At 61.9% G+C, this 9,969-nt stretch overlaps 1 pseudogene across 1 annotated transcript; it reads right to left on the bottom strand.

Annotated features, from left to right (window-relative positions):
* Positions 1 to 662: 662 nt before the first annotated feature.
* Positions 663 to 9,658, bottom strand: LOC115896117 (annotated as a pseudogene). The gene is made up of 4 exons (XR_004056081.1): positions 8,706 to 9,658; positions 7,325 to 7,762; positions 4,481 to 4,612; positions 663 to 2,501 (listed from the first exon to the last, which is right to left on the bottom strand). The product of XR_004056081.1 is annotated as an NTPase KAP family P-loop domain-containing protein 1-like (transcript).
* Positions 9,659 to 9,969: the final 311 nt, after the last annotated feature.

The following is a 9,969-nucleotide window of genomic DNA, read 5'->3' as shown; positions in this document are numbered from 1 at the left end:
CACCCACCCCAACTGGCTGAGATGCCAGCGAGGTCTAATTAACCCATTACGTTGAGAATGGAGCACCCTAGGGGTGGAGCAGCCTGCTGAGGTCACCGAGGTCACCCCTCGGAAATGCCAGCTCCTGCCCTACTCACAGAGGGGCAGACTAGGGCATGGGGACGAGGACTGGGATTCCCTGAAAGCCTGGGCGCTCCATGGTGCCTGAGTCACCCGCCCATCCACCTGTCATCTCCCAGCTCTGCAGCCTCGCCCACCGCCCCCCGCAGCCTTTCCTGCCACAGAGATGCCAAGATGAGGAGGCCAGCATGGCACAGAAGGAGGAAGTGGGCTTGACAGGATGGGGCAGGCACTGTGGCAGGACGGGGCAGGCCTGGTCCCTGGTCGGATCAGGATGCAGAGAGCAACTCGGGGCTCTCAACACCCCATTTATTGCACGTATATCCTGAGTTTCTCATTGGTCCTTCTGTGCCTGCTCTCATGCGGCCACCGGCTTCGCTGCCCCGCTCCTGGAGGCTATGTCCACGGCTCTGGCTCCGATTCACCCGGGGGTGTGGCCCTCACAGGGCTCATTGGACCCTGGGTCCAGTCCAGCCCCCTATTCCCCCCATCTGGGCAGACAGAGGAACCCTTGCCTCCTGCTGCCGGCCAAGTTCCTCTATTCAAGGCCCACCTGGGCTGGACTGCCCTGGATGGAAGAGCGAGCAGGCCACCGGCCATAGCTTGCCCCTGTGGGCCAAGTCCGCAGCGTGGTGGCCTTCGCTGGCTTGCCCTGAGGCACGGCCCGACGGAGGCGCCCCGGAGGCGCTGTTGGTCCGGTGGGCAGCGTGGGGGGCATCGCGGGCAGGGGACTTGGGCGGGCTGGGCGGCTTGAGGCGCTGACGGCTCGGATGAGACCCATGCGCCGGCGGATTGAGTGGTCCAGGTTTGAACCGTGCAGCGCAGCAGGCTCTGTGCCTCGGCCACGGTGAAGGGGAAGTCGGGCGCCCAGGAAGCGCTCGAAGAGCTCAGGGTCGCCGTCCAGGTCGAGTACGTTCTGCAACGCCTTGGTCATAGTGTGCAGCTCGCGGCTGTTGTCGCGGAACACGTCCCAGAGGCGAGCATGGCCCTCGGGCGCGCCCCCGTCTGCTGCCGGTCCTCCAGGCACTGCAGCGCCCAGCTCAGGCGGCACGGCCACTGGTTGGCGAGCACCACCCACGCCACCGCCTGGCGCGGCGTGGGGCCCCCGAAGTCCCCCTGCTGCTGCTGCTGCTGCAGCAGGCGCACGGTGATAGGCACGGTGTTGACGATGCGCCGCATGGACACCACGTTGTCGGGCACGTACTCGTAGAGGCAGTCGTGTTCGTTGTGAAGGCAAAAGAGCGCCTCCTGGATGCGCTGCGCAGCCTCGGCGTCGATGCGGCCCTGCCCGCGCTCCGCCCCCGCCTGCGTCTGCACCGCCAGCAGCTGCGCGCTCTCGCCCCTGGCGTCCCCCGGCAGCAATAGCTTGCGCGTGATGTCGCGGCACAACAGGTCGTCGCGGCTCTGCACCGCATCCTGCAGGAACTGCAGCTTGGTGCGGCGGCCCATGATGGGCACAGAGAAGGGCAGCGTGACCGTGCGGTTGAGGAAGAGGTAGCCGTTGTCGGCCGTGCCCTTCATGTTGCCTGCGCTCTCCAGGCACGCAGCCAGGATGCTGGGGTCCACGACCAGGATGAAGATGAAGGGCGCGTGGCTGTCGGACAGCAGCGTGTTGATGGCGTTGAGCAGGCCCACCACACGCTCCGGATAGCACGTGTCCAGCCCGGTGACCTCCAGTACCACGCGCAGCCGGCACCGCTGGTAGATCTCCAGGAAGCACAGGAAGTCAGTGAGCAGCTCCACCTCCTTCTTCACCTCGCACATGAAGCCCAGCTGGCTGCCGAACTTTTCGCGCGACACCAGCCGCTCGATCTTCTTGCGCTGGCTTACGAACAGGTGCTTGCCCACCGAGTACACGGCCATGAGCAGCCCCGAGCCCGACAGTGTGGTGGCCGCGCCGCCGAACGCCTTGAGCAGGCTGCCGTTCGGGCTGCTGTGGCCCAGTGCGTGGCCGCCCAGCGACAGGTAGAGCAGCCCCACGCCCAGGCCCAGCGCCGCCAGCAGCGCCAGCAGCCCCAGGCACACGCGGCGCCGGCAGTGCCACTCGCTCTGGCAGCAGTCCTGCCTGGTGGCCGGCTTGTTGCCCAGCACCGAGTACACGCTAAAGGGCAGCGCGCCGTAGTGGTGGCGGATGCCCTCGCACAACGTGGTCACCAGGCCGGCCCACAGCTTGTCGGTGCCCTCGTACTGCCAGGCGCTAAAGCGGATGAAAAGAAACTGCACGTTCCTGCGCCGCAGGTGCACCTCGGTGATGATGGGCTGCAGGAACACCAGGTACCACAGCAGCTGCGGGACGCCCCAGCCGCTCACGGCGCGCGGCCGCCACTGCACGTGCTGCAGCTCCTCCCTCTCGCGCTGCGCCGCCTCCTGCTGCATCAGCGCTGCGGGAAGGGAGCCCGGGAGCCGCGTGAGCCGCACACCCGCCGGGGTGGGCGGGGTCTAGTACCGGCGGGGCGGAGCGCTCCTGGAGAGGCGAGGGGCGCCCAGCAGAGGCGAGGGACTGGAAGGGAGCCGCGGCCTCTCCTTAAAGAGCTGGAAGCCGGTGCAGAAGCGCGGAAGTGGAGAGGCCTGGAGCCGGGCTTGGACCGGAAGCGGTCTGTAGGCCAGGCTGGGGGTCGGGATAGTTAGAGGTAGAGCCGGCAGAGGAGAGATGATGGGAGGCGGCAAAAAGAGATACGAGGAAGAGCCCGGGCTGGGTAAGGGGCTGGAGGTGGGTCGAGGGTGTAGAGGGCACTGGGAAGGTTCTGAGAGTGGACCAGGGGAGAGGTGGTCGGTGTAAGAGATGAATGAATGAGATGCTGAGGACGAGCTATGCTAGGCAGCAGGATACAGCCTTGGTCTTATCTTCCAGACTTACTGCTCCTCATGCAAGAAGCCCTCCCTGATCCCAGGCTGGGTTGGAGGCCCTCAGCCATTCCCACTCTGGGTCATCACTATCTGAAAACAAGTCTCTCTCCCCTGCTGGACTGTGAGCAAGAAGGGCAGGGTTCTGCCTGTCTTGGTCACCACTGGGTCCCCTGGGCACCAGAAGGTGCTTGGGGAATGCCTGAACAATGCATCATGAGAAATCTGAGGTCACGGGGTGAATGAGCGGGAGTATCTATCTATGGCCCCCAGCAGGAGTAGGGACTCTGTGTTCCTTATATCCTCATTTTTTCTCCTCCCAGGACCCTGTGACAACACGGGGCAGGACACTGAGTGCTCAGTGGACAGTCAGTACAGGAACAAAAGGCTGTTGGGCCTGCACCAGGGCTGGGCACACGGAGGAGGAACATCAGTCCCAGCCCCTCTCGCCGCACATGGGGCTGAGGTCTGAGCTCCAGCAGGGCTTGATCCAGATCAAAGCTGCTGGGAAGCCGGGCGCGGTGACTCACACCTGTGATCTCAGCACTTTTTGGGAGGCCGAGGTGGGCAGATCACATGAGGTCAGGAGTTCAAGACCAGCATGTCCAATATGGCAAAACCCCATCGCTACTAAAAATACAAAAATTAGCCAGGCTTGGTGGCGGGCACCTGTAGTCCCAGCTACTCGGGAGGCTGAAGCAGGAGAATCGCTTGAACCCTGGAGGTGGAGGCTGCATTGAGCCAAGATTGTGCCACTGCACTCCAGCCTGGGAGACAGAGCGAGACGTGTAATCCCAGCACTTTGGGAGGCTGAGATGGGTGGATCACGAGGCCAAGAGATCGAGACCATCTGGCCAACGTGGTAAAACTCTGTCTCTACTAAAAATACAAAAAATTAGCCGGGCGTGGTGGTGTGTGCCTGTAATCCCAGCTACTTGAGAGGCTGAGGCAGGAAAGTCGCTTGAACCCGGGAGGTGGAGGTTGCGGTGAGCCAAGATCGCACCATTGTACTCCAGCCTGGCAACAGAGCAAGATTCTGTCTCAAAAAAAAAAAAAATAGCTGCTGGGGAACCTGGCGGGTTCCAGTTCATGTCTTCAATTATCATCTATATGTCAGGTGCCTTGTAACCACCAAGCCCTAAGAGGTGGGTCTGGGTAGCACAGAGGTCAGTAGGGGCTTGGCAGGAGCCTGCAGCCTCAATAAAGAGCCTGGGCTTTCTGCCTTGGGTACTGGGGAGCATGGAAGGCACCAAGCACGGGGAGGACAGGGCCAGATCTGTCCTTCAGAAAGTCCTTGGAGTGGATTTAGTGGCGGAAGCAGGGAAGGGTACGACTTTGGGTCAGCCAGGAGGCCAGAGAAGCAGAGCCCAGGGTAGAGGTGTGGGCTTGGGGAGGGCCTGGACTGGGGCAGGCTGACTGCAGGAGGTGGGGGATCTGCGGGAAGCCTGGAGCTGGGTGGGGACCAGAGGCCCTGTTTCTCATCCTCCCCGCAACACACACACACACAGCTTCTCACCCGTGATCTTGTCCAGCATCATGTGCAGGCGGCAGCCGAAAGGGGCGTAGAAACCCACAGTCACAGGGACCGGCACATGGCAGAGTGTCTTGGCCAGGCAGCTGCAGTAGACGTCATCCTCTGTCAGGATATCTGGTGGTTGGGGGTGGGGACACTGAGTCAGGGCTGCTGGCCAGGCACCACCCTCCTCCCATCTGCCCTCCATGGCCCCCGCTGTCAGCCCCTCCCTGGCACCCTGTGCCAAGGGGACTCAGGTCAAACCCTACAGTGGAGGTTTCCATGGCCATCAGTGGCCCCCACGTCCAGGGCGAGCTGTGCCCCTTTGGGTCCCACGAGGGGGAGGGTGGAATCCCCCCAGCCACACACCAGAGGCTGAGGCTGCGGGAAGTCAGCTTTCCTGGCCCCAGGTCACCAGGCTTAGGCTTGCTTGGTCACTAAGCCCATGATTCCCCCGGGAAAATCCCAAAGGCCTTTCTTTGTGATATGAGGCCCTTGGATGCTAAGACACCACTTCCCAACATCAGCAGGACTCCAGGCCACTCCTGCCTGTTCTGCTGGGCCAGCCAGAGCATGGAGAGGCCCTGGACCGCAGGCTCCTCCCACCTTCCTGTCCATCATGCCAGCAAGTCACTAATCCCACCTGAGCCCAGGCTTGGGAGAGAAATGACCAGACTGGAGCTCCAGTCCCGGCCCCACTGCTTTTCTCTGCAGACCCCAGGGAGAGGCTCAGTTCCCTCTGAAGAGTGGGGTAGCGGAGACACCGGGGAGCAGGAATGCCAAAGGGTCTGGCCAGCGCTGGGCCCTTGGTCAATGTCATGGTCTCCAGTGGCCATTTGTGGCACTACATCCACTCTGCAGAGGACACCCTGTCCCCCACTGAGGGTTGCTTCTCAGACCTGGAAATGGGGTATCAAAAAGGCAGGGTTCAGTCTTGCGGGGGCACATGGGGCCAGCCTTGTGGTGCACAGTGCGGGTAACACAGCCGCTTTCAGAGAGGCCTGATGGGCTGCAGGAAATGGGCCACGCCTAGCGGCAAAGCCAGGCAGCCAGGAAGCAGACTCAGGAGTAGGTCTACTGAGGTGTGGGCCAGGTGGGTCTAATTCCAGCTCTGCCAGATCACTGGGTGCCTCCACCTCATCCACCCTCTATTTCCCTGTGTGTGAAATAGACATCATAGCCCCGAGGCTCTGGTGACAGGGCTGTGCCCAACCTAGAGTCCTGCTGAGTCCCTGTTGCTCTACTTTCAATCCAGACCTAGAAACCCAGCCATGTCCCCACCTCTGCTGCCACCACCCTGGCCAGGCCACCAGCACCTCTCGCCTGGATTCTTGCAATCTCCTGCTCCCTGGGCCACCTGCTTCTGCCCTCCTCCCACAGCCCATTCTCCTGGAGATCCTGTCAGCTCATGTCCATCCTCAGCTCCAAAGCCTCCTGTGGCTCCTGCCTCCTTTAGGGCAAAAGCTGAAGTGCTGGCTTCTTGCTGGCTCAGGAACACGCCTCCCCAGGGCCTCTGCTCTAACACTGCCTTAATGAGGCCCAGCCTGACGACCCTATTTAATCTGGAAACCCTGACATCCCCCATCTCCTCTCCGTGCTTTATTTTTCCCTAGTGTGGTTGTTACCGAGTGGTATACTTTTAGAGGCAAGGTCTTGCTCTGTCACCCAGGCTGGAAGTGCAGTGGCACAATTATAGGTCACTGCAGCCTCGAACTCTGGGGCTCAAGGGATCCTCCTGCTTCAGCCTCCCATATGGCTGGGACCACAAGCATGCACCACCATGCTGGGCTAATTTTTATTTTACCTTTTGTAGATACAGGGCCTAACTACACTGCCCAGGCTGGTCTGGAACTCCTGGCTTCAAGCGATCCTCCTGCCTCAGCCTTCCAAACTACTTGGGTTACAGACATGAGCCAGTGCGCCCAGCCACACCTTTTTTTTTTTTTTTTTTTTTTTTTGAGACAGAGTCTCACTCTTGTTGCCCAGGCTGGAGTGCAGTGGTGTGATCTCGGCTCATTGCAACCTCTACCTCCCAGGTTCAAGTGATTCTCATGCCTCAGCCTCCTGAGTAACTGGGATTATAGGTGCTGGCCACCACACCTGGCTAATTTTTGTACTTTTAGTAGAGATGGGGTTGCACCGTGTTGGCCAGGCTGGTCTCAAACCCCTGACCTCAAGTGATCCACCAGCTTCAGCCTCCCAAAGTGCTGGGATTATAGGCGTGGGCCACTGCACCCGGCCTCCCAGCCACACTTTTAAATTTCCTTGTTTCCTGTACCTGCCCCCGGCTGCAATACATGAAGACAGAGATGTCTGTTGATCCTGCTCCCCACTGTGCCCCCAGAACAGGGCCTGGCACACTCATGGAGTGAATGAGGGAGGGAGGGAGCAAGCAAGTGGGTCCTCCCATTGCTGACCTTTGCTCTCCGTTCCCCAGGCCACTCCCTAGCTCTGTCTCCCCCATGCCAGAGCCGGCCAACAACTCAGGGCTCACCATCCCTGCCCCATGTACCCTGTAGCCTGCTGGGCCAGAGGAAGGGGCTGAGAAGAGACCAGAGCACAGCCAGGGTGTTGGCAGAGGGAAAGGGGGAAGGGGAGGGAGGACTTCACTGCCTGGCCCAGGATGGCGGCACGGGGCAGGCCTGGCCTGGAAGCCTTGGACCCCAACAGGTGAAGCAGAGGCAGCCAGCTTGAGCCCCGGTGCCAGGGACGCACCCCTCCTGGATAGGGACCAGGGTGTGGATGAAGAGGTCAGGCGCAAGATGCTAGGCAGAGAGCAAAGGGAGCAGGCGGGAAGTGAGGCAGCAGGAGCGAGGACAGAGGCCCCGAGAAGGCCAGGGTGAGCACCGGGGCTGTAGGTGGTGAAGGAGCCACAGGCTCCTGGGGCGGGCAGAGGCCGGGCATCAGTGGGTTCGCTGGGCTCCAGGAAGATGCTGGCCGCAGAGGATAGGGCTGGGCCACTGCTGGCCATGGCCAGTGCCGTGGTGGGTAAGGGGGGCGCCTGAAGGGCACCGGCTGGTTCCCTGGGGACAGTGGAGGTTGCAGGCACCCCTTTCTGGGCTTCGTGAATGGGGCAGAGCCGCTGCCGAAGGGGGCTGGGAGGTGGGGGCTGGGGCTGGGGCTGCCGCTGCCGCTGCAGGACGGAGGGCGAGGCGCCCCGGCGCCAGCCACTGCCACCCACTCGGTGGCTGTGGTAGGCCAGCTGCCAGTATGACTGGGGGGAAGGTCGACAGGGCCTGTGGGCTCGGAGGGCTGCTGAGTCCTGGCGCCACTGATGACAGCATCCTGGAAGGAAGGAAGTGGGGGTGACTGGGCCTGTGTCCCCAACCTCCCGGGGACACCGGCACAAGCCAGATCAAGTCTTCAGGTAGAATCTAGGGGCCAGAGTATTCTTGGGAGCCCCAGAAACCCCTCAAAAAGTCAGATTGTATGTGGGGGAGGTATGGGCAGGGGAGGGACCCGGGGTCTGTGCTGTTCCACAGCAGGGGAGCGGGGAAGGTGCAGGGCTTGGACTTCAGCTGGGGTCAGAGAGGCTGGGGCTTCAGTGGAGGCTGGTGCGGGCCACAGCAGATTCCTGGATTCCTGGGGGGTTCCCTGAGTGCAGGGGTCAGGGAAACTGAGAGGATCCATTGGGAGCTGGCCCTGGCTGGCCCAGGGAGGCCGGAGTGATGGGTGGTTGTGTGGAGAGGGGTAGGCCAGGGATTTGGATGCGGGGGTGGATCTTGTCCCCAGCTCGGGCCAGGGTGGCAGGAAGGGTGGTGACCTGGGAAGCTCCGGCCCTCACCCCAGCCCTGAGGAGGCTGAATCAGCCCCAGTGGGAGGGCACTGCCCCCTCCCCCCACTAAACAAGAGCACCCGTGGTTGCCACCAGAAACTGGGCCCAGCCTCATTCAGACATGTTCAGTGTGCGGGGCTCCCTCTCCTACCCCTTACTCCCAGCACACTGCTCCCCTCCAGGCTGGGGGCCGTCCACACAGGCCTGGGGGTTTGGAGAGGGGAAAGGGCAGGCCAAGTGGCCCCGGCTTCCATCTCCAGCCCAGGCTCCTATCTTCGGGACCCCGGCCCTGTGGTCCTAGTCCTGGGTCCTGGCCCTGCTGCTATGCAGATGCCTCTTGGGGGAGTGCAGGTGGCTTTTCTCTCCTAGGGACGCAGCTCCCCTTCCTTCATTCACTCCGGCTCCCTCACAGGCCTCTGCCGGCCATCACCCACCCCCAAACTGAACCCGTACCTTTTTGGTGCCCCAACTCTGGGTCCCAGAAGTAGTGCCCGTTGGGGCTCTGGGCATCCTTGGCAAAGTGGACTTTGTAATGCTTGTGCATGGCAGCTGGGCAGCTGGGGGCCTCTTCCTGGGGCAGGAGGGGGCGCACAGGCTCAGTGTAGCCTCTGGGTCATGAACAGCAGAGAGCTGAGGTCAGGGGCCCTGCCCTGCCCAAGAGCTTGGACAGGGGAGAGGCCAAGTCCCAGATGCTGGCTTCCTAAGTCACTTGGGAGGAGGGGTCAGAGGTGGCCTTCAGGGTACAGTGAGGGGCAGGATGAAGAGGGATGGCCAGAGAACCGCTGGGGGTGGCTAGGGGCTAATTTGAGGTTGCGTGTCGGGAAGCCTCTGGGAGTTTCCAAGAGGCTAGGACATTGGGGAGTGCTGAGCAGATGTGGGCTGGGGAAATAGGGGGTCCAGTGTGGTGGCTGAGTGACACAAGGGGTCATTAAGGTGTGGGGTGCTGTGGGAGGCTGGCACGCTTTGGAAGGACACAAAGCTAGTGAGGTGAGCTGGGGAGCAGCTGAGAAGCAGAGTGAAAGTCAGAGCTAGGTACCTGTAGGATTGAATGATACGATGGAGGGGGAATTGTGAGGGAGCAATGAAATCACAGTGGTCCAATTTGGGGAGAGGCTCAGCAAACTCGGGCAAGATGAGTGTACCGCGTTTCAAACGTGAAGAGCCGAAAGCAGGACGGGGAAGGATGCTGTGTGGGGGACAGGGATGGGGAAAGGCTGAGGGGCAGAGGAAACTGGGGTGCTGACGGTTGGGAGCCTGTCCACCACTCCCCACCCCCAGTCCCGGGTCCACTCGTACCTGACGGCGGCCTCACGACCCCAGCTGCCTGCCCCGCGAGCTGCTGCCGCGCCAGCCCGAACTGTCAGCACAGGCCCATCCTGATGGAGGCCCCAGCGCAGCGCCCGCCCGACCGGTTTGCCTGCCTGTCCCCGCCCCTTCCCCAGCGCCTGCCTGTCCCCGGTGCTCTCTGCTCTTGAGGACTGGACTCAGTCTTGTGTCCCCGTCCCTGGTAAGGAACAGAGATGCATCCCACAGCACTGCCTAAGTCTCCTCAAGGCAGCCACGGGCCCAGGCACTTCTGCTGGTGGTTGGGCAGCGGAGGGGGGGACAAGGAGCTGGGATGCCAGCACCTCCTTGGCTCAGCTATGTGACCTTGGGCAGGTGACTTCACTCTCCGAGCCTCAGCTTCCTCATTGCTGAGTGGGCACCTGTCTGTCAT

The sequence above is a fragment of the Rhinopithecus roxellana genome, unplaced genomic scaffold, assembly GCF_007565055.1.
Source record: "Rhinopithecus roxellana isolate Shanxi Qingling unplaced genomic scaffold, ASM756505v1 contig5019, whole genome shotgun sequence".
Taxonomy (NCBI): domain Eukaryota; kingdom Metazoa; phylum Chordata; class Mammalia; order Primates; family Cercopithecidae; genus Rhinopithecus; species Rhinopithecus roxellana.
This window is presented reverse-complemented; position numbering and strand designations above follow the sequence as displayed.